Genomic DNA, 22,580 nt, shown 5'->3' with positions numbered 1-22,580 from the left:
ATCACGTTCGCTTTACACGCGAAAGGTCCCCAGTTCGAAACTGGGTGGAAACAAGGCCGCACTTTCTATCTCTACAAGCTGCTTCTCACAGTCCCTTGTGCTAAGTGGGCTGCAGTATGTGGGCCGTTCTGTATGCTCGATCGTCGTGAAAGCCAGCCATTGCCGACCTGGACCGGGCTGAAGTTTCCGTAGTGTAGGGGTTGTCACGTTAGACTCACACGTCGATGGTCCCCAGTTCGAAACTGTCTGGAAGCAGCAGGCAGGCAGGCAGTTACTACCCACGATGAGCTGGTCTGCAATGACGGCACACGAGGCACAGCTTGCGCAGGTCCTCGTTGGGTCGTGTCATGACTCCGACGAGCCTCTGCTTCCTTGTCAACAATAGGGTCCCATATGGTCTAGCGGTTAGGATTCCTGGTTTTCACCCAGGCGGCCCGGGTTCGACTCCCGGTATGGGAATGGACTTTGGCCACCAGGACCTTTGCCCCGAGGGATACAACTAAGCGTTGACTTGGTCCGTCTCGCCGTCCACCCTGCTCGAACAAAACCAGCAGCAAGACTTCATAATGCATTTTCATGTCAAGGTGGCAGACTTTGTGTCTTCAAATGCCACATCCTTCAGGGGACACGTTTTCACAGCGCTCCGTCCGGTGGGTACTTGGAAAAGCTGCATGCCCCGTGTGAGGATCGAACTCACGGCCTTCAGATTATGAGACTGACGCGCTGCCTACTGCGCTAACGAGGCTCTCCACCTGCTTTTTGGGAGAGAGAGGCAAAGGGGGGGGGAGGGGGGGAGGCGAGAGCCAAGGGATGTGTACTTTGTGTGGGGTCCCGACTTCGGGGGACTGTCAGAAAAGACTTGGGCACCCAGAGCCAGACATCAGTGGTTGGCCGTGATCGTATAGTGGTTAGTACTCTGCGTTGTGGCCGCAGCAACCCCGGTTCGAATCCGGGTCACGGCATGGCTTTTCCGAGGATGCCAATTTCCGAGGAGCCATTCCTCACACTACCCTGCAGTTTCCGCGGTGTAGTGGTTTCCGTCTTCAAAGAATCTGATGCTCTCCATGAGCACCTACGGACAGCCCTTTCAGTTTCCATAGTGTAGTGGTTATCACGTTCGCCTCACACGCGAAAGGTCCCCAGTTCGAAACTGGGTGGAAACAGTGAGTTGTTATATATGCCGATGAGCTGCTCGACGTTATCCGTTAACGAGGGCGTGGATAAGAGAATTGCAGTGGCCCACGCGCCCAAGGACTGTGCCTTCTCGCGGCTGTTTCCATAGTGCAGTGGTTATCACGTTCGCCTAACACGCGAAAGGTCCCCAGTTCGAAACTGGGTGGACACAATTGGATTTTACATGCTCTGGTGAGCAGCGGAATGCATGCTGGGTTCCGAGGTGAACCTCTGGAGCAGACACCTGTTGCTCTTTGCACGCATACGTTGAAGATTGTTCGCTCAAGCATGCCCAGAGTGTAGGGTTAACTATCAAGTCATGTAATTACCAGCCTGTTGCCAATTAGGTCATCGGTATGTGACCCACATCCCTTTGTTCTTTTTTCAGGTTGGGGGTGCCCAGGGTTGTCGAGGGTTCCTATATTAGCAAGCAGTTGCCGCTGAAGCGTCAGCAGAAGCGTCAGCCCTCGTGTTTGCCCTCCTCGTGGCAAGACCTCCGAGTGATAAGACCAGCGAGTCTACCTGTGCGAGTCCACCGAGCAAGGTCAGGCATACAGCATTACATTTTTATTCATTGTTATACCATACAACTTTACACACTATTTTTAGTAGTACAGTACAGTATTTGCCATTGAAACAATGATTCCTTTGCTTGGAATTCAGTCAATTGAGCTTGCACTAATGGCTGATGCACAACATGCAGCGGGTTTGGTGTCTTTTGCAATTCAAGAATGGAGGTCTTTGCATTTTTACTGTTGCTTTTTGTGGTCTGTGTCACTTATTTGACCACTATTTCCTTTAGCGCAGACTGGCCTATTTATTTTGTGCACTTCAGGTGGAGCGTATCACACTCATTAGTGCATGATTGGTGTTACGATTGGCCGTACTATTGACTGTGTGGACTCCGCCCCCTGCACCTGTGCCTTGTTTTCACACAATGCTGGAGTGAGTGAAGCCAGGTTTTGGCAGATTGATTCAGCTATAAAGACCTGGGGATTCCGTCTGCGGCTCTCTCTCCTTCTGCACCTGACCTACCAGACTCGCTCCTCTCACTAGATCAGCTGCATGTTTTGATTTATCTTGTGTTCATCTCAGAATTAAATATATCATGTGAATTGGACGCTGTGGTGTTGTCTCCCTTTCATATTTTGGCTGCCTTGAGCCAGGCAGTCTTCACATTGGCCATGGGTAACACCCAAGACACAGCCGTGATTACTTGTCATTTGGTTCGTTAACCCTACTCACTGCTCCCAGGAAGGAACGCCCAAATATGGGCATAGTCAATTGGTTTTCATGAAGAACATTTGCAGAGATTAGGAATGGGCATTGGGTTAATTGCGGTTGCAGCCAAGTTAAGTAAGAGTANGAATACACACAAATGTGTAGATGCACACTAATCACTCCATTTAAAAGACACATGGTTAGAAATACTACAAAAATGTTAGCACTCAAGCAAACAGTGGCACATCATATACATTAAACAATTGCCCAAAATGTCTCCATGAAAAGAGTACAAGGCCCTAGGAAACACTTCTGACGGTGGCGCAGAGTTACAATTACGATTTCAAAGTCTAAACGTATATATCACTGCTACAGCTGTCATTTTGGTCAGACACACCAAAGTTCCTAGTTCAAGGTTACTTCAGCTGTGAATGTGGACCTAAAACTCTTCTTTCTTATGTGTATAGTTCTAGCTGCTGTGGTAGGTCTTTCTGGGATGGGTACACATTTTTCATTCCTGTATCAACTGTGAAAAGCCCATATACTTAAAGTGTACTTTTTTTAAACCGTACTAAGTACAAAGTGTACTATTTTCGGCGATTTAAAGTGCGCTTCATTGCACTATTAGTGCGCTGAAGCACTACTAAAGCAGTACTTCAGCACACTTGCAGCACACTGAGGCTGCTAAATTGGCACCGCTTTTGGACAACTTTAAGTGCACTACAAGCATACTTTTGAAAGTATGCTCCAAACACACTTTTCATGCATTCGTATGGCATTAAGAGTGTGCTGGACTACTCTTCTATGACATTTTATTGTTACTTGAAGTTCAATAAAAGTATATTAACTTCATGCTTCTTTGGACTACATTGGAACACTTCAAGTCTGTAAAAAGTACATCATGTTAAGTATTGTAAATATATTAACAGGTCTGCTTGAAGTACATGAAATAACATAGATGCAATACTATAATCCATACTGATTCTCAGAGCTTGAACATACCACATCCACAGGTCACATCAGTGGTATGCATTTAGCATACACAGCTGTTGCAGGTTCACAGAGATTTCAGATAGACATATCACTTCGAATCAGTCTTATTTCATCTTCCTACTCTTCATCAAATACTTTGAATCACCATCCTTAGTTTGGTCAACCACTTCTGTCTTACCTCCCACCATGAGTTGAGTGTGAGCCTATAGGATTATATACGAGAATATTGCATGACCGTCGCAATGACGGTGGGCACATGGTCATTTTTTTTGTGTTCCACTTAAAATTTAAAAAAACCCTACAATAAACGCAGAATTTAACAATGAATAATATTTTCATGAAAACCAAAGATATTCCTTCAAGATAAATGGCTCTCTGTTTGAGAAATGTAGCTCCAAGAAGTGCAGTGCATGATGGGACATGCATGATGGTGCATGATGGGTAAATGCACTTTGTGTAAGTGCACTTTGAAGATATTTGGGGGAAGTACAATCATGGTGCGCTTAGAAAAAGTACACTTGCAATATGTTGCGTGAAGTATAATCATTGTGCACTTTAAAAAAGTGCAGTTGCAATATGTTATTAAAAAATACATTTTTAGTAAGTTCACTATTAGAACACTATTAGTATATTCCTCTAAATACACTTCAGCCAAACATCTTCCAAGTCCACTTTAAGTATGGTTGGCTAAGTGTACTTTATTTGAGAGCAACTTAATTACATCTAATTTTAAGTACACGTAAAATAAGCATATTGTAAACATACTTTTACTGAGCACAAAAAGTACAAGTGCACTTTTAACATGCTTAGTACACTTCAGTTGTGTTTCTATTATACTTAATTGAACGACTTTTTCACCTGGGTCCCTAGGCATCACCGCTGTCCCAGCCATCTCCTCAATCTGATTGCAACTGTAGATGCTAACTACCCAGTAGTACTGACTACCCAATAACTCTCTGTATTATCTAAAGGATTACGTTTCGTCCCCACATATGAAGCTGACACATTTGAAGTCAAAACAGAACTGTACCGCTTCTTCAGAAAGATTAAGTTAAGATACAGTGCCCTCCATTATTATTGGCACCCCTGGTTGAGATGTGTTTTTTAGCTTCCAATTATTATTATTTTTCTCTAAATAATATGGGACCTTAATGGAAAAAAAGAGAAAAATCCAACCTTCAATACAAGTGCATTTATTCAGTGGGGAAAAAATCCCACATAAAGAAATAATTATTTGACATCAAATAATGTGTGTCACAATTATTAGCACCCCTGTTGTTAATATTTTGTACAACCCTCTTTTGCCAACAAAACAGCACCTAATCTTCTCCTATAATGTTTCACAAGATGGGAAAAGACAGAAAGAGAGATCTTCAGCCATTCCTCTTTGCAGAATCTCTCTAAATCATCCAGAGACCTGGGTCCTCTCCTCTGTACTCTCCTCTTCAGCTCACTCCACAGGTTCTCAATGGGGTTGAGGTCTGGGGACTGAGATGGCCATGGGAGGAGCTTGATTTTGTGTCTGGTTAACCATTTCTGTGTAGATTTGGCCATATGTTTAGGGTCATTGTCTTGCTGAAAGACCCAGTGACGACCCATCTTCAGCTTTTTGGCAGAGGGCAACAGATTTTGATTTAAAATGTCCTGGTATTTAAAAGCATTCATGATGCCATGCACCCTAACAAGCTTCCCAGGGCCTTTGGAAGCGAAACAGCCCCACAGCATCACTGACCCACCCCCATACTTCACAGTGGGTATGAGGTGCTTTTCAGCATGCGCATCTTTCGTGGCACGCCAGACCCACTTAGAGTGTTTGTTGCCAAAAAGCTCAATCTTGGTCTCATCTGACCAAAGCACACGGTCCCAGTTGAAGCCCCAATACCGCTGGGCGAACTCCAGACGTTTGCGTTTATGATTGTGGGTGAGGAAAGGTTTTCTCCGTGCATGCCTCCCAAACAGCTTGTTGGCGTGTAGACAGCGCCTGATGGTTGATTTGGAGACTTTGTGACCCCAGGATGCTACCATTTGTTGTAATTCTGTAACAGTGAGCTTTGGAGATATTTTGATTTCTCTTACCATCCTCCTCACTGTGCGTGGTGGCAAAATAAACTTGGGTCCTCGTCCAGGCTTGTTTACCACTCTTCCAGTTGTTTTGAACTTCTTAATTATTCCTCTCACAGTAGATATGGGCAGCTGCAGTTGAGTGGCAATCTTCTTGTAGCCTCTGCCTGACCTGTGAAGGTCGACGCACATCTGCCTCACTTGTATGCTGTGTTCCTTTGTCTTTCCCATGTTTAAGAGTGGATAAGAGAAATGGCCTCGGTGTCACGTCATATTTATACCCCAGGGAAACAGGAAGTGATGAATTACTAATTAAATGTTCCTACATACTCTGGTAAACTTTGTAAACTACTGTAGAAATGACAGAAATGCTTCAATTATATTTATTTCCTGGGAATTGTTAAGGGTGCCAATAATTGTGGAACAGGTGATTTAATGAAAAATAATTATTTTTTAGTCAGGGATTTTTTTTATTTTCCTACAATTCATTTGAGTTGAAGGCTACATTTTCCTAAAATTTTCAGTGTGACAGTATTCTTCTGCAATAAACACTGAATTTATTTTAAGGCTTTTAACACATCACAACCAGGGGTGCCAATAATTATGGAGGGCACTGTATATGTTCAGGGACTCTACAACACAAGAATCAAGTGCACCAGTGTTCAAAAACAAAAGTAAATTCAATCCTCTTTGTCCAAACCCCTCTATTCAAACATTTTTCAGAATGGTTGAGGGTGAAATCTTGGACAACTATAAACACAATGCCCATTACTCAAACATCAGCCCAGATGAAAAGTCAGGTATTACAGAACTCTCTAAGGACACTAACATAATAATCAAGGCTGCGGACAAGGGCGGAACTATTGTGGTGCAGAATATGTCTGATTATTAACACATTGAATACCGGCGGTGCTCACGGAATTATGTCGTAGAATACCAGCGTTCTAAGCCCTTTTTTGACGTTTTTTTGTAGACTCACAGCTTATTATGTGATAGGGCCACTGAAATATGTTATGACTCGTTCAAAAGTGGAGACGCTGCCCTCTTAGTAGGTGAAAACTGTGTGTCTCTACGAGCTTTTATTGCCGAGTAAACCCACGCTAAGCCGAAGCGGGTATCCATGGAATTCAGCTACAATCGGAGATATTGAGGTTTTTGTGAAGGGTGCGCTTCTTCAGAATGTGACGAGTTTGAAAGGGGATGAGTTGGTTTTAATCACAATTTGGTGCAAGGTTAGCTCTGACACACATCTTCCTGCTCGTCAAGACACACCTCCTGCTCTAAACCACTACGACACCGGCAATCAATGCCCTTCGAAATCCACGTTTTTCACACAGACTGAACACAAGCTCTTTGCACACATGCAGAAGGTCGTACATTTGCTAAAATAGTTCCCGATGACTCCCGAAATAATAGCCCAACATTGACAACAAATCCCAATGATATGATGCTTAGATGTAGCCCATCCGATCCATATGTAGCCATCTATGCTAGCTTCTGGCTTTTCACATACAGGAAGACAGTTCAACATGGGGGTGAATAACAAATAAACTTATCTGGTTGGCGATCAAACTTCTAAATCGGAGCGCATTACTCCAATTACAATTCGGGTGCCATTTTGATCCAAGGATCTGGTAAAGGTCTAGGTAGCAAGCCCAGAAAGTTCAAGATACTCCTGGCACGATATACAATGGTCTCTGTGTTTACCTATTGCGTGAAGTCAGACACAATACACGCTACCGATCGTAGGCTACTAGGGAAACAACAACATAGCACGATTCACGAATACGGCAGCACACCTCCTGCTCTGTCACACTACGACACCAGCAATCGATGCCCTTTGAAATCCCAGTTTTTCACGTGGACTGAACACAAACTCTTTGCACACATGCAGAGGGTGAGACATTTGCTAAAATAGCTCCCGATGACTCCCGAAATAATAGCCCAACATTGACAACAAATCCAAATGATATGATGCTTAGATGTAGCCTAGCCCATCCGATCCGAATCATATTCGGACTCTATGCCAGAGTTAAATGGTCTATGCCAGAGTTAAATGGTCTTCACTGACTACCAGGAGACTTACTCACTGGTATACATTTATTTACAAGGCAATACTCGGACTACTGCCACCTTACATCTGCAGCCTAATCACAGTGAGGAATATTGAGTCTTATGGTCTGCGCTCTAAAGGCCATTTGTTACTCTCTGTCCCTTGCTTCCGCACAGAACTGGGGAAGAGGGCATTTGTGTTTTCAGCCCCTACCTCATGGAACAATCTGCAAAAGGACTTGAAACTAACAGATCTGATTCCATTGAACGATTTTAATTCCAAGATGAGATCACTTGAGACAGAGTCTATTGTCTGTATCTGTTTCAATTGACGTTTTATTTTACTTGATTTGTTATTTTAATGCAACTGTGTAATTTTAATTTTGTAACTTGAGCCGCCACTTGGCCAGGACACCCTTGTAAAAGAGGTTCTTAATCTCAACGGGTTTATTTTTCCTGGTTAAATAAAGGTTAAATAAAATAAAATAAAAAAATGTGCGGTGGCAGATGGACACTCCCAACTGAGATCGCTCCCGGACGTGTAGTCCCATGTGTTTCTATCACTCCCGCACGTGTAGTGCCGCCCGATTATATTTCACGTATTACCATACACTGCCACATACAAGCAATTTAAGGTTAGGGTTAGGGTTAGGTTTAGGGTTAAGGTTAGGGTTAGAAACAAAAAACTAACATCAAAAAGATAACTAGCACCGTTATATGGCGGTGGGATCGATAGTCTGGCTAGTGGGAGCGAGCCGACAGGGGAGCGTCCTGCGTTGGGAGCGACAATCAGGGAATCATGATATGTAGCCATGCTAGCTTCTGGCTTCTCACATACAGGAAGACACAGAAACTTATCTTTTTGGCGATCAAACGTCCAAATCGGAGCGCATTACTCCAATCACATATCGGGTGCCATTTGGATCCAAGGATCTGGTAAAGGTCTAGCAAGTCCAGAAAGTTCAAGATACTCCAGGCACGATTTACAATGGGGTTTACCTATTGCGTGAAGTCAGAGACAACACATGCTACAGTGACCGTACTAGGGAAATCAATGCAGGCAGCGCGATAGGCGACATGGGTTGGCATCCAGACATCTTGGTAAGTTAAATTAAAATATCCAAATCATAACACTCAAACATCATAACAATCAAACAACTTTGGACTGCAAATGTTGTCATTTATGTCCATCACAGAGCTACCAAAATCACATATATTGTCCATTGAAGGGTGTAGATTCAAAATATGATATTTAAATGCAAAAACGTATTTTTACGTTTTGGTATACAACGCATGGGCGTGAAAAACGCATTATTACGTCGTCGGTACTCAATGTGTTAAAAAGAGGCCTATCGCCAACTGGATGATGATGAATTCTACAGAAGACTAAGTGGCAATCCAACTAAAGACCGCTGTAATCAGCCTACACAATATCAAGATGATCCGTACAAAAGATCATCTAACAGGAAAATACAACAGTATGGGACTGGTGGTGATGTGTAGTCACCTCAGTTGGGAATAGGGTGACCAGCTGTCCGGACTTCGGCCGGACAACCCCGCCCCTTAACTTTCTAACCTAGCGTCCTCGCGCGCACCCATTGCTTCGACTTGCCGAATCCCCGCCTCCGTGGAGAAAACACTGAAGTTGGCATTCTAAACTGTAGGCAGAAATCAGGGAACAGCGCTGCCATCTTAACTCAGCTGCCAACAACAGTTTTACTTGTAAAACAATATTTTTTGGGGGAAAGATTTTCGCATTTCATTACCTCACTCCGATAAAGGAGTCATCAGTACCACTAACTTAATATTGTATCAGAGACGGCAGGTTACGATAGACAAATCCTTCCGTTGTTGTCTGTGTAGGCTATTTCATATTTTTTTTTAAATGTATTTAATTTTGGGTAGTCATGCATTCGTAGGCCTAATAGCCAACAATTAATTTGATTTACTTTACTCAAAGTTGGTCAAAAGTCTGTTTATCAGCGGTGTTTTAAGGGAGGCAAACCGCTTCTGTCAACCTTTTTTTTTCATGCAGACGCTGGATGGAGCTCAAAATACAGACAGCGCCCGTGCAGAAAGACGTTTCTTTGACCTGTTTGTAAAGTTGTGAGAACCCTCGTATCGTTCCAGGCGCGTCGAGAGACCTGGCATTCGGGGCTACAGCCCCGGATCTCCGGGGATTAGCCCCGAATCTCTCTGGACTGGACTGACATAAATATAATATGTATAATATGTATAATAATACTAATATGATTAAGAATAAGAAAGACCACACTTTGAGCAGTGATACCGCTCCTGTCATTATGCAACTTTGTAACCAACACAGACCGCACGATTCTGACACGATGATATGTAAGGGTTAACGTTCGGCGAGAAGGTCGCTACCGTGGAATAGCAGCACGACAGAGAGAATCTTTAGACCCCGACGCGGAGCGGAGGGGTCTTGTTCTCTCTGAAGTGCTGCTATTCCACAAAGCGACCGACTCGCCGAAAGTTAACCCGCTTATTATATGGATATACTTAAATGATTCACACATGGCGGGGACATTTCTTTAGGCCTATTTAATGTTAAGATTGTTGCTGCGCAAAACAAAACAGTGCCGTTGTGGAACACCGCTAGACAACAGGTAGCCAGGACAACAGGTGTTGTCTATCACAGCAGTTGATTAGAGTCTTGTTGAAAAGTCGCTTTAGCAGTGAAAAGTCTTGTTGCCATTGACAGCGGTCTGTTATAGACCAACCCGTCCGTTATCGAAAAATAACAGACGTGCGAACGTTGGGGAGCCCCGTTGAAATGAATGGAGCATTCGACCGATGACGTCACAACCATATAATAAATGTTAATAATAGAGTTCTTCAGTAACGCGGAAGCATGTAGTAGATTGTAGTCTTTCATGTTAGCATTTAAGGACTTCCTGGTTCGTATCGGCTTCCGGCCTCCATTGGGAATGAATTGGGGTAAATTTCAAATAAGCTCCGAGTGCAAGCACGCGCTTAGCGAACCCCCGCAAACTGTCGAGGGTGTTAAAAATAGGCTGTAGGTATGACATGGTTGATCATTTTGTGTCAAACTTCGACATAAATACGATGTTGCGTCCATATGCTAAACCCGGAAACTTTTGGCGACTACAGAAGCAGCGCCTGTATCTTACGTCATGTACGTGCGGAAGGTTGTACCCATGGCAACCAAAGGAAAGTATGTAGTTCGGAAGTTTTAATGATCAGAAAGGGGTTAGCAATATTGAATTATAATCGTCATGATTTAACATGTGAATACACCAACATGATGATACGATCCGTTCCACTAATGAGAAAGGGATGCGGGGGCACGCTAATGTTCGTTGTTGCCGTGCAACTTATATTTTTGCCAAACCTGAATCTCTATGGCGTTTTGCAATGTAAAAAATCGCCATCGAACCGGTAGTCCAAACGCCGCATACAAGTTGACGTCAACGCTGAAGAGCTCTATGGAACTGTACAAATAACAACTTTCCAACCGAAGCCGCTATCCACCTTGTTAGTAGATCTAGCCTCGTTGTAGTGATGTCATGCTGCTGTCAACCAATCAGGTGTCAGTTCTATGCTGGCTTGAACAGAGCCAGGCGGGCTCGTGGTTTATGAAACAAAATCTGGAATGTTTAATATCTCGATAACTCAATGACTTCTGGAATATAGGGATCCCACTTCATTTCATTCTTAGATCATTCAGGGTTTTTTTTTAGCAGCCATAGGTCACAATGTTGACATTTTCCTCTCATTTTAGCATGCACTATTCAATCACACTAGGCCTATATCTAGCTGTATCTATCAAAATGGATATTTGCCGAATCTAAATGGATATTTGGGCTCCATCGACTTCAAGTAACAGGACAGCCTAAGGTAGGACATCTGTTTTTTTTTCCTGATGTGCTCGCCGAAGCACTGGTGTCAATGTTGATGTCATGTTTTCTACTTGTCTGACTTCAGTCAAGTTCTAGTTCTATCACTTCGAAGCACCCGTTCTATCATGTCACCAAGCTAACACCCCCTTTCAAACAGACACACCTTTCCTGAATTCATAGTGGGCAGGCAGCGTGATTTAGTTATACCACGTGTAATGTGATGTGTGTAGATTCGCTTGTGTTTGTTGGCTATCTGCATGTTTGTGTAGTTTTGGGCAAGCTCCAAAGACTGATAGAACTACTCGTAATTTGCTAACATAGTGAGCTAACATTTAGCTCCACCACGTAGACAAGCTACCTCCAATAGAAACGGCAAGGTACAACCATGTGGAAAATGTAGCGAACTAACATTACAAGCTACTTCAACTAGAAATTCAAAATTACGGCATATTTGAATTATTTGGGCTGCAAAAATGACATCTGAAGACATTATTGTCTGTTGGATTATGATAGCCCCCATGATATTTTTGGACTGGGTATAGTCAATCAGCTGGCTTTCTTGCTCTAGTCTCCTGTCTTCCTGTGTGCGCGCGCGCGTGTGTGTGTTTGTGTGTGTGTGTTTGCCTCGTAATGAGCAATGTGCGAGTTCGATTGCACCTTGTGTTTTGATATCGGCCTGATGGAGGCAGTGAGCTCGCGCATGAAATGTCAATAGAACCAAAGGTGTGGACAGTCGGGTGTATGATTTGCTTGCGCAAGACATTTTTGGGAGATTATGGTCCATGGTCTGTCAACTAGCGCTCCTCCTCTCCTGTCTCCAATGTGTGTGTGTGTGTGTGCGCGCGCGTGTGCGTGTCTGTCGCTTGTTTTGAGAGTTTGGCGAACGAGTATGCAGACCCGTATGGATGTTGCCCATGGAAATGTTCAGTTTTTAAATCATAATTTTGTGTTATCATATACTGTCATGCAGAGAGCAAAACCCGTGGTTAGTGCCTCGCATTGCGACTGACTGTGCTGACTGCACTGTTCTGAGACAGCATAGCCGAGTTTACATAACGTAAGACGTTTTTTTCACTATCACTAATTCTCTCACAATATCCACTAGACTACTCGGCACTGTCGCACTATTCAATGCAGTCTCCTTTTATTTGCACTAAAGTAGCCTAATCGTGACGCCAACAAAGTATCCAAAAAAGTAGTTAGCCTGCTTTACTGCAACCCAATGAGGGTGACTAAGCTGGCGACATTGGGCCAAATCAAGAAAAGAACGGCAAGGTCCTTAATGAAAGTAGCCTACACTGTCAAATGTAAAGATGGGAAAACTGCCAATTAAGACTATGGTGTCAAAAGTACATTTTCCCCTTTGTGTACGCCTAGAATGGCCCAATTTGACCTTAATTTTCCAAAAACTCCGCAACAATCACATCGCTTCGCTCCCTCGACTAGGCTGCCGCTCCACACTAAAATTCTTTTTTTTTTTTTGCTGGGCTACAGCCCCGGATCTTTGCGCAACCTAATGACGCCCCTGTATCGTTGTAAAGGCATTTAGCGGACAAACTTAGTTGCACTAGGCTATGCGTTGCCACCAGTGCAGGAAAAAATAGGAAACAGACTGTAGACAATTATAGTAGGCCTATATAGTTACCTTATTTAACTTTCATACAGTCAGTTAATGACCTTCATATAGGGCTATTGCACGGAGATTTCCCCGACATAAGGCGACAGCAATACAGTTAATTCCACAGACAGGTCTGTGGTTAATTCGCTGGGCGAAATCTAGGGTTATATCTGGAGTAACATGGCGGCCGCAGATATCGGAAACGCGACCGACTGTCAAGGTCTAGTTTGCGTTAATGACGTTGCCTCGCATCTCGAGGCCATAAGCAAAAGGCTAGGAGGAAAGGAAAGACAAAGAGAGGGACACACGGACGTCGTGAACAGGTCGTAAAAACGGACCGATGGCCACCCTAGCCGTGGTAAGTCAACTATTTTTACTCATTCTACAGTTACTTTTTATGGATCTGTATAGTATGATCAGCTTAATGTATCATCAAAAAAAACAGGGGGTTGCAGATTCTTGGAACAGAGTAACCTACTTGACTTGACTTGACTTTGTGTCTGGTCAGATGCATTCAGCGAATTCGAGACGATTCGTCTAATGAATTGTTGAGAGGGGACCATTCGAAAAAAACTTTGGACCATTCGTAGAAGGCATGGGGCGTTTCGTGCAGTACCTGAGGATTTTTCGTAGAAGACCTAAGGACGTTACGTTCAACCCATGCAGACCTTTCGTGTAACTGGGCAGACGTTTAGTTTAGTCTGCCTATTTTATTAGCCTATTATTTTTTTGATCAAACTTGTGTGCCTACCACCACAATGCAATGAAAACAAAAATCGAACCATGTAGAAAGTGCGTGCATGCGTCTCTATTTTTTTTTAAATTAATTTTTCATTTTAGTTCAGGCTGCTTTTTTATCATTAGGCCTATTTTATAGCCTATTTTATAAATATACTATATCGTAACGGACTGCCTCTGCCTCCTCCGGAGTGAGATAGCAGCGTTACCCCCTGTGCACTACATGTGCTGTCTATAAAATGGGGTTAATTTCAAATGGCGGGTGAGACTGTCAGGAAGCAACAAGCCGAGAGAGCAAGAGAGAGGGAACCATGAAGTGTGCGCTGAGAAGATCACCATTCGCAAGAATCGCTAAAGCCAGACATTGATGTGAGGTGTTACAAATTGAGACCAAGCGCACAAGTCTGCAAACAAGGGTTTTGCAAAAGTGCACTACTAAAAATAAGACAAGATATTCGTTGTGATGATCTGAGTTATTTCTAATGTGTTGGTCACTGATTTGTATTCATTTTTGGAAAGGTAACGGCAGTCTTATTGCTGCCTGACTGGCGCCCATCTCATAACTTAAAACTACAGTCGGTTGCACCACTACAATATCGACGAAATGTTTTAAAATGTAGGCCTACAACAGTAATTTAAAGGGACACTGTGTGAGATTTTTAGTTGTTTATTTCCAGAATTCATGCTGCCCATTCACTAATGTTACCTTTTTCATGAATACTTACCACCACCATCAAATTCTAAGTATTCATTATGACTGGAAAAATTCCACTTTACATACATGAAAAGGGGGATCTTCTCCATGGTCCGCCATTTTGAATTTCCAAAAATAGCCACTTTTAGCTGCAAAAATGACTGTACTTGGACCATACTAGAAAATATTTGTTTATTACTCAGTAAACTTTCATGTAAAGATCAAATTTGGCAATAGGCAGCCTAGTTTCAATGAGCAGCATAGTTGCAGTACCTTTTTTGACCATTTCCTGCACAGTGTCCCTTTAAAGGTAAGGGATAATGTATTGTCCACACGCAGTGGTGTAGTCTACATAGAACGCAGGTATACGGAGTATACCCACTTCTAAATTTTAGGGGATTCAGTATACCCACTTAAAATTGATTGATCCATTATTTAGAATGGCATAAATATATACAGTATAACCACTTCAAAAAATGTGAGAATATACAGTATACCCACTTCAAAAAAGTAGACTACACCGCTGTCCACACGTGACTATAAGAAAATATTTTCCTACGGGGCGAATAACACCCCCGATGCCGAAGGCGGAGTGCTGTTATTCCGCTTTGAAGGAAATATATTTTCCGTAGTTACGTGTGGACAATACATTATCCCGCTTATGCCGCCTTTACCAACATTAGAAAGCATCCATAGTTAACCAGTAGTTTATAGTAACAGGTTTATTGCCATTTTATAGCGTGCGCAAAGAAAGACAGTTCATGGAACGCTCATAATTTAAAAAGAAAGAAAGGAGTAGCACACTGGAGCTGAATGCAGAATCAAAAACTGTATTAAACAAAGCCGAAAAAGTAAATAAAACCGACAGACAGGGGACAAACGATTCGGGTCTAGCCCATCATCTTCCTTTTCTTCCTTTTCATTATACTGCTCTTGGAATTATGCACCGAGCAATACGCTCAGGATATGACATTGGCGCGGACGCCACCCCACCATTACGCGCATAATTTAAAAAGGTTAACAAGCAACAGAGTTTGGCTACTTTCTAACTTGTTACAGCCACATTGCGCTTCAAACTGTTTGCAGGCTGCCTCGTTCACTGCGCGATATCTACTAAACTCGGGTTCATAACAGGATCATTTCTATCTGATCGGCGACAGTATTCCAGAAAAAAAGCATAGACAACCACTGATGACCATCATCAATAGCCTATCGATCCTGCTACAGGCTGAACACTGTGCGCCGGATGGTTGGCTGGAGGAGGCAACGCTAGCCTAAAGAGTAGGCTACTTCACCCTTAAGGAAACTATCAACGAACTCCTCACTTGTTAAAAAAAAATACTAGTGTTAATAAAATATGTCACGACAGCGGCCGGCGGGCAGTGACAGTTTGCTTTCTTGAAATAACAACACTCGGACAATAGTGTAGACATGTGTGCTACACGCTGGGGTGGGGCCGGGCTGCTGAGCTGTCTGCTGAGCTGTCTGCCGGGATGTGGGCTGTAGGTATCCATTGCGTGCGGCCGGTCGCTTTGGGAACTGTGGGTAAGTTGCATTTGGGTAGGCTATTGCGCGTGTTATAGTTGAATTAAGTAATTGACGAGCCAACGTCCGGCAGCAGTGGCTGAGTGTGTAACTTAACTTTACTTTTGTAGGCTACTATCGTCCGAGTGTCTCCAGATTGTGATTATTTATTCATTTATTCAAAGACGATAGCAGTTTACAGACGCTGCTGGCTGCATGGATATTGTGGTGGTTTTCCCTCCTAATTGTATTTTATGAAATTGTAAAAATAAAACTACCATAACCTTTACTCCTGTTGTCTGTCGTTCCTGAATCGTGGTCTAAATTTCACCTCTTACAATAGTGTCCAGTCCAGTGAATGATCCTGCATCCATGGATAATTGGATAAACCATACTAAGTGGACATGAAAGAAATGCAAAATTAAAACAACAGCGTGTCAATGCAAGCACTTTATTTATCACATGTGAAACGAGAAGGCAGAAAGTGCAATTAGTTAATAAATGAAACAGTGCACAGGTCAGTGCTGGTAAAAAAAAAAGAGTTTTAATGACTTGCACAAAGATGATGCTCGTTTGGTGAACTTCAGAACCTGCGCTGTATTCAATAAAAGCTGGGCATAACGCACATAAAGGACTGAAAATGAAAATGAATCAAATGCCAGGAAAAGACAAACCGTATCCCGGGAATCCCGGGAAATAAGTGATTCAAAGTCGTAGTTGGCCTATTGAAATTTGCCCTCAAATTGCACCAAATCTGGGTGGTAATCCCCTATATGTGGTACATATTCTATGTTGTAGCCTACTTCAGTTGTTGGTACCCAGAATTGCATTTTTGTCGAGTAATGTCCATTTGAACCTCACGTGAAAGTAACGGAGATTGTGCTGATGGATGGAGCTGATATTACGCACATAATTCTACTGAATAAACATCCAACTGCGGAATGGAATCAGAAAAAATAATTGCATCGCGCTCACCATTCACCGGCCTGAAGTCATTTGGGAGCGATTATGCTTCAGTGATATGTAAACCGACAGTTGGTTATTGCCTTTAATGGAGGCGGATTTCCGGGGCATGATTTTGTTGACAAGTACTCATTGAACGACTTTAATGAAGATTTGACGGCCCCTTCCATAGGACAGCATCCATCCATCTATCCATCCCTTCCTCATCTTTACGCGCAACGGTAATAATAGCCATTACTTTTCTTGTAATATTTTATTCCTTATCGACCTATTTCAAGCAGCATTCCACTGTCCACTCTGCGTGGCCCTGTTGAAAGGGTTGCCTTGTCTATGCGGGAGGGGGGATGACTGATGGCAGGTCATTTGCATGACAAGACTTCATGCCCATTAGCGAACACTTTGTTCTCAACAACTTCCCATTACGAAATGTGTTTTCTGAATGTGTTTGTCACCGTTTTCAGCAAGCCTGGCGTGGCTATGAGGACCTGATGTTTTCCTCAGAAAACATGCATGGTTGCAACTACTTAAAAAAAAAAAAACCTCACCGTTTCACTGAATTTAAAGACTCACTGCTCTGATGTAGCCTACTCTTTATTATTTGGTGTTGGAACTGTCTATGCATCGCGTGGTATGGGCAGACGTTGGTAGGCTATAGGCATGCATACACGCACACAAAACGGTTCAGTTCAACGTTCATTGACCAGCAAGCAAGCGGCGCAGTACCAGCTGATTTGCTCTAGAGTCGCGAAGTGAAAACTGACTTTCAAACCCACATCGCAATCACCTTCAAGCGAGAGCGCGCACGCTAGGAATAATGTTACATTCATGTTGATGTGGGCAGGGGGAAAGTGTTGCAAGAACATTGGACTCATTCAATATCATTGTGCAAAGTGTGTGTTGCAATATTGTGCTGGGGATATGTGTTGGGGATTTCACGTGTGTCTATTTTGTTTGCGTAAAACGATTCCACCAATAGTGCAAATTACAAGTAGTTCTAGGCTACGTCTGACAAGTAGAACTACGGAGGAATTCTAACGAAACCTAAAACAAAATAGGCAGTTAGCTTATTTAATAACGAGGCCAAAATAGGTAGCTACCAGCTTATTTAATAAAGAGGCCTAATACAAATAAAATAATTGCTCAAGACTATTGCCTTTACAGTTAAAATCAGCGTGAAAAATAGCTGAATTACATTTTTAAATCAACAAAAAACGTTAGAATGAGCGTTAAAAACAGCTGATTTACATTTTTAAACATTTACAAAATAGGCAGCCTGAAGGCTTGAAGGGATTGGAGGACGATTTCCAACAAAAAAAAAATAGGCAGCCTGAAGGGACGTTCTCTCTCTCTCTCTCTCTCTCTCTCTCTCTCTCTCTCTCTCTCTCTCTCTCTTTAAACTGTAGCATGGATTTAACATGGGTGCATTCTGTAGGCTATGTTTTCCGACACTGTTGTATCTTTTCTGGCTCATGCTCGAACTATTTGTTGTCATTCAGAATCAGAAACATCAAAGTGTCGGCAGACAGCTTTCTCTTGTTGCTGGTGCTTTGCATTTAATTTGAATAGTGAAGCTATATGCCTAGGCCTACTCTCCACACGTAGGTATATTCCAGACCCCCAGAAGACGGTAACTAGAAGCTTTCATCTAAAAAGTTACCGGAAAGTCAGAAAACTCGCTGCATGACAACCAAATGTGCTCAGTGGTCAAGACTTAGACGCAAGCTGCCCTGATTCAAAGCGACAAGGCTGTGCTTGGTCCCGTCTCTCTGCCCGCAGCTGGGGCTACTCAAATACTGTTCCAGAAATGTAAGGAGTAGAAAGTAACATAGGCCTACAGATATTTGTCAAAAAAATGTAACGGAGTAAAGTAACGGCGTAAAAGTGAAAAAAAGCTTCTCAAATATTGTTCCAGAAATGTAAGGAGTAGAAAGTAACCTAGATAATTGTCAAAAATGTAAGGGTAAACGTAGCCTAAATTGTCAAAAAATGTAACGTCATGAACGTAAAAAAACAACAACATACCAGTTAAAATGAGTAAGTAGGCCTACATTTTATTTATAAAGCACATCTAAAAACAGCAAAAAAAAAACTCAGCTGATTTACATGTTTAAATCAACAAAAAACAAAACTGACCAAAATGAGCGTTATAGGCTAAACAGCTGATTTACATATTTAAATAAACAAAACCCGTTAAAATGAGCGTTAAAAAAGCTGATTTACATTTCTAATTTAGGCAGGCTGAATTGACGTTTAGTTCAAACCTAAGGATCTTTAGTTCAAATTTAAGGACGTTTCGTAGGCTTTTGCGGTAGACGGAACGTCCTCGACGAAAGATCCCCTGCCTTATACGAATGGTCCAACGTTTTGTTCGAATGGTCCCCTCTCAAGAATCCATTCGACGAAAAGACCTGTACCCCATTCAGCTCACATGAGAAAGCATCGCACTTAGCCTCAGACCAGCTAGCCTTCACCACTCCAATAGTCTTGTGAAATGTTGGATATGTGATCAGTACTTTATCAAAAGAAAATTCATTGAACACATGACAAGATCACTATAGCAGAAACATGATCACAGTAAGATTCAAGATTAGTTTATTACGTCTTATTATAGGTTTGAAGCCTATAAAGAGTAAAAATTGTTGTGTTTTTCTTGTGTCCTCAAAAAGATTTTTAAAAAAAAAAAAAAAAAAAAGGGGGGGGGGGGGGGTGGAAAAAGTGCAAAGAAAGTGCCTTGTTGTCTTCAGCATGAATTCAGTAATCAGTAGTGGAAGAAACTACTTTGGAGTCTAGTAGTATGAGATTTCAGGCTTCTGTACCGTTTCCCAGATGGTAACATAGTAAACAGTCCATGGTTGGGGTGACTAGGATCAATTTTCTTCTTGGAGCAGGCGTCACTCTTAATTATTAAATCTCTGAGGGTGCTGGCCCAAATTTCAAATTCAATGTTTCAAGAAGGAGGCCGCACCTTGCATAGTAGTGTTTTTATTGCACAGACGCGTTTCGGCGTGTGCCTTCTTCAGTGTGCAACAAGAGTAACAAAAAAACCAATCCTAAATACCCACACCCATCACCACACCCTACTGTTGCCAACCAATGACAGTGGTGTATTCAGTCCACCTGTCAAGGTAATCCATTGGTTGGAGACATTCACTGTATACAATTCAGTGCATTACATAGTATACATATTTACAGTTGTGTAATGCAACATAACCAACAATACATTCATGACAACATCACATTCATAAAAAACAGGACAGTTGTAGGTCTTCATTCATGCCATTTGGAATGCAGGTATTCAAACTAAAGATGTACCAAGCCTCTCGCTGTAAGAGATGGTTATCTCTATCTCCCCCTCGTGGAGATCGATTAACCACCTCTAAACCCATAAATTTGAGCATGTTTGCATCATGACCCGCAGAATGAAAATGTCTCGCCACAGATGATTTGTCATCATTTCTTCTAATTGAGCTCTTGTGTTCAAAGATTCTGGTTTTTAGTTGTCTTTTCGTTTTACCAACATAGAGTAATCCACAAGGACAGGTCAATAAATAAACAACAAATGTAGACAAACAAGTAATTCTACCCTTGACTGTGTATGTTTTTCCTGTCTTGGGGTGCGTAAATTCTTTATCTGTGAGCATGAAGTTGCATGCTGCACAGCTGAAGCATTTGAAATTTCCTTGTGGAATCGAGAAAGGAAAAGACGGTCGAGTAGATGCAGGTAGGTGTGACCGTACCAATTTGTCGCGCAGGCTCGGTGCTCTTTTGTAGCAACTGCGCGGTGGGTCCTGAAAAGCGGTGCCAATATTTGGGTCACTTTGTAAAATGTGCCAGTGGCGTTGTACAATGCTTTTCATGTCATTCGAAATATGACCGTATGTTGATACTAAGGTGACAGGTGAAGTGTTTTTAGAACTCTTCCGACCGCTATTACTGGTAAGCAAATCAGAGCGCTGAATATTACGCACGCGCTCTAGGCAGCTATCCACTAGGGCGCCCGCATATCCTCTGTCGCGGAATCTTTCACATAGTTCACCAGACTGTTTCTCAAACGCAGCGTCATTGTTACAGACCCTACGCACTCTCAGCAGTTGGCTGGGGCAAACTACGCTTCAGAGAGGGTGGATGGTAACTCTGATGGTGTAAAAACGTGTTACGATCCGTATCTTTGCGGTAAATCTCAGTGTGTAAGGCGTTGTCTACCTTTTTCACCAGAACGTCCAGAAATGGCATGTTTTTCTCATCATAATTCAACGTAAATTTGATCGAAGGGAGTCTGGAATTAACGTAGTCATTAAAGGCCAAAAGTTCTTCTTTTGGACCAGTCCACAAAAAGAAGAGGTCATCAATAAATCTGTAGTAACCCCTCAGGTGTTGTTTAAAGCGATTATCATTATAGATGAAATCATGCTCAAATTTCCCCATAAACAGATTTGCATAATTGGGTGCCATGGGAGAGCCCATCGCGGTACCCTGGGTTTGCAGAAAAAAACGATTCTGGAACATAAAATAATTCTTTTTAAGGACCTCGTTCGCCAGAGATAGTAAGAAGTCAGCATGTGGCACTTGGTTTGTCTGCAGATAATATTCCAGAGCTGCCAACCCCGCATCATGTGGAATGTTTGTGTATAAGCTTGTCACATCCATTGAACACAATAAATCAGTTTCATTAACCTCTCCTATACCTGATAATTTAACCAGAAAGTCAATGGTATCTTTTGGGAATGACGGTAGGCTTTGAACTAAATCTTTTATGTGATGGTCCACAAATTTAGATAAGGGCTCAGTCAGAGATTGATTTCCAGAAACTATTGGGCGACCAGGCGGATCATTTAACCTCTTATGAATTTTTGGCAGAGTGTAAAACACTGGTCTGACGGGATTTGTCTGTAGTAAGTATTTATATGTTTTCTCGTCAACTATTGAATCAGACAATGCCTTCTTCAAAACCCTCTTCATCTTGTCATTGAACCTCGTTGTGGGGTCACTGTGTAGGGGCATGTACGAATTAACATCTCCAAGCTGTCTCTCAATTTCCTTAATATAAGCACTTTTATCTTGAACAACAATGGAAGATCCCTTGTCCGCAGATTTAATAATTAAATCATCATCAGCCATTAGTGTGCTTAGTGCGACCTTTTCTGAGTTTGTAAGATTAGGCCTGTGTCTCGTGGAATAGTCCTCAGTTCTTAAGCAAGAAAACACGTCTCGCTCTACCAGCCGGCAGAACGTCTCGACTGAAGAGTTATTCATAGGAGGGAGGAACGTGCTTTTAGGTTTGAAGACAGTCTTTTCAATTGCGTCAGTAGGTCCGTCAGACGTGGCAGCCATCGGTTGATTATGTTGCATTACAGTTCCTTTGGCGTAAAACGCCTTGAGACGAATAGATCTAAAAAACTTAAACATCTCGACTTTGGTCACAAATGGGTCATTCTTCTTCACGGGGACAAAAGACAGGCCTTTGGATAAAACCGACATTTGGTCCTGACTTAGCTGTTTGCTTGAAATGTTGATGACGCTGTCTCTCATCTCCGCGCTCCTCTGCCTCTTTTTCCTCCCCCTCCGCGTCCTTCGGTGTTGTGTCGAGTCGCTGGAGAGGGCCCTGGGGCGGGCGTGGCGGTGCGTAAAAAACGCCTGTCCATGGAACTTCTGATGTCAGTTC

General features: G+C 42.6%; 1 protein-coding gene and 6 non-coding genes across 7 annotated transcripts in view; 6 read left to right on the top strand and 1 right to left on the bottom strand.

Annotated features, from left to right (window-relative positions):
• The window catches only part of trnav-uac (transfer RNA valine (anticodon UAC)), a 73-nt gene extending 20 nt beyond the window's left edge, over positions 1-53 (top strand). Inside the window, exon 1 of the tRNA in view lies at positions 1-53. This exon is cut by the window's left edge and continues 20 nt beyond it. This is a non-coding gene — a tRNA (tRNA-Val).
• LOC134437589 (prosaposin-like) overlaps positions 1-22,580 on the top strand; it is a 108,219-nt gene that overhangs the window by 55,896 nt on the left and 29,743 nt on the right. The gene's annotated exons all lie outside the window — the stretch shown is intronic.
• Positions 388-459, top strand: trnae-uuc (transfer RNA glutamic acid (anticodon UUC)). Its single transcript has one exon. It is a non-coding gene; the product is annotated as a tRNA-Glu (tRNA).
• On the bottom strand, positions 673-745 carry trnam-cau (transfer RNA methionine (anticodon CAU)). Its single transcript has one exon. It is a non-coding gene; the product is annotated as a tRNA-Met (tRNA).
• Positions 891-962, top strand: trnah-gug (transfer RNA histidin (anticodon GUG)). Its single transcript has one exon. It is a non-coding gene; the product is annotated as a tRNA-His (tRNA).
• On the top strand, positions 1,091-1,163 carry trnav-cac (transfer RNA valine (anticodon CAC)). The gene has a single exon. It is a non-coding gene; the product is annotated as a tRNA-Val (tRNA).
• On the top strand, positions 1,273-1,345 carry trnav-aac (transfer RNA valine (anticodon AAC)). The gene has a single exon. It is a non-coding gene; the product is annotated as a tRNA-Val (tRNA).

This window comes from Engraulis encrasicolus, chromosome 21 (genome assembly GCF_034702125.1).
Source record: "Engraulis encrasicolus isolate BLACKSEA-1 chromosome 21, IST_EnEncr_1.0, whole genome shotgun sequence".
Taxonomy (NCBI): domain Eukaryota; kingdom Metazoa; phylum Chordata; class Actinopteri; order Clupeiformes; family Engraulidae; genus Engraulis; species Engraulis encrasicolus.
Note: the sequence above shows the minus strand (reverse complement) of the source record. Positions and strands in the feature narration are given on the sequence as shown.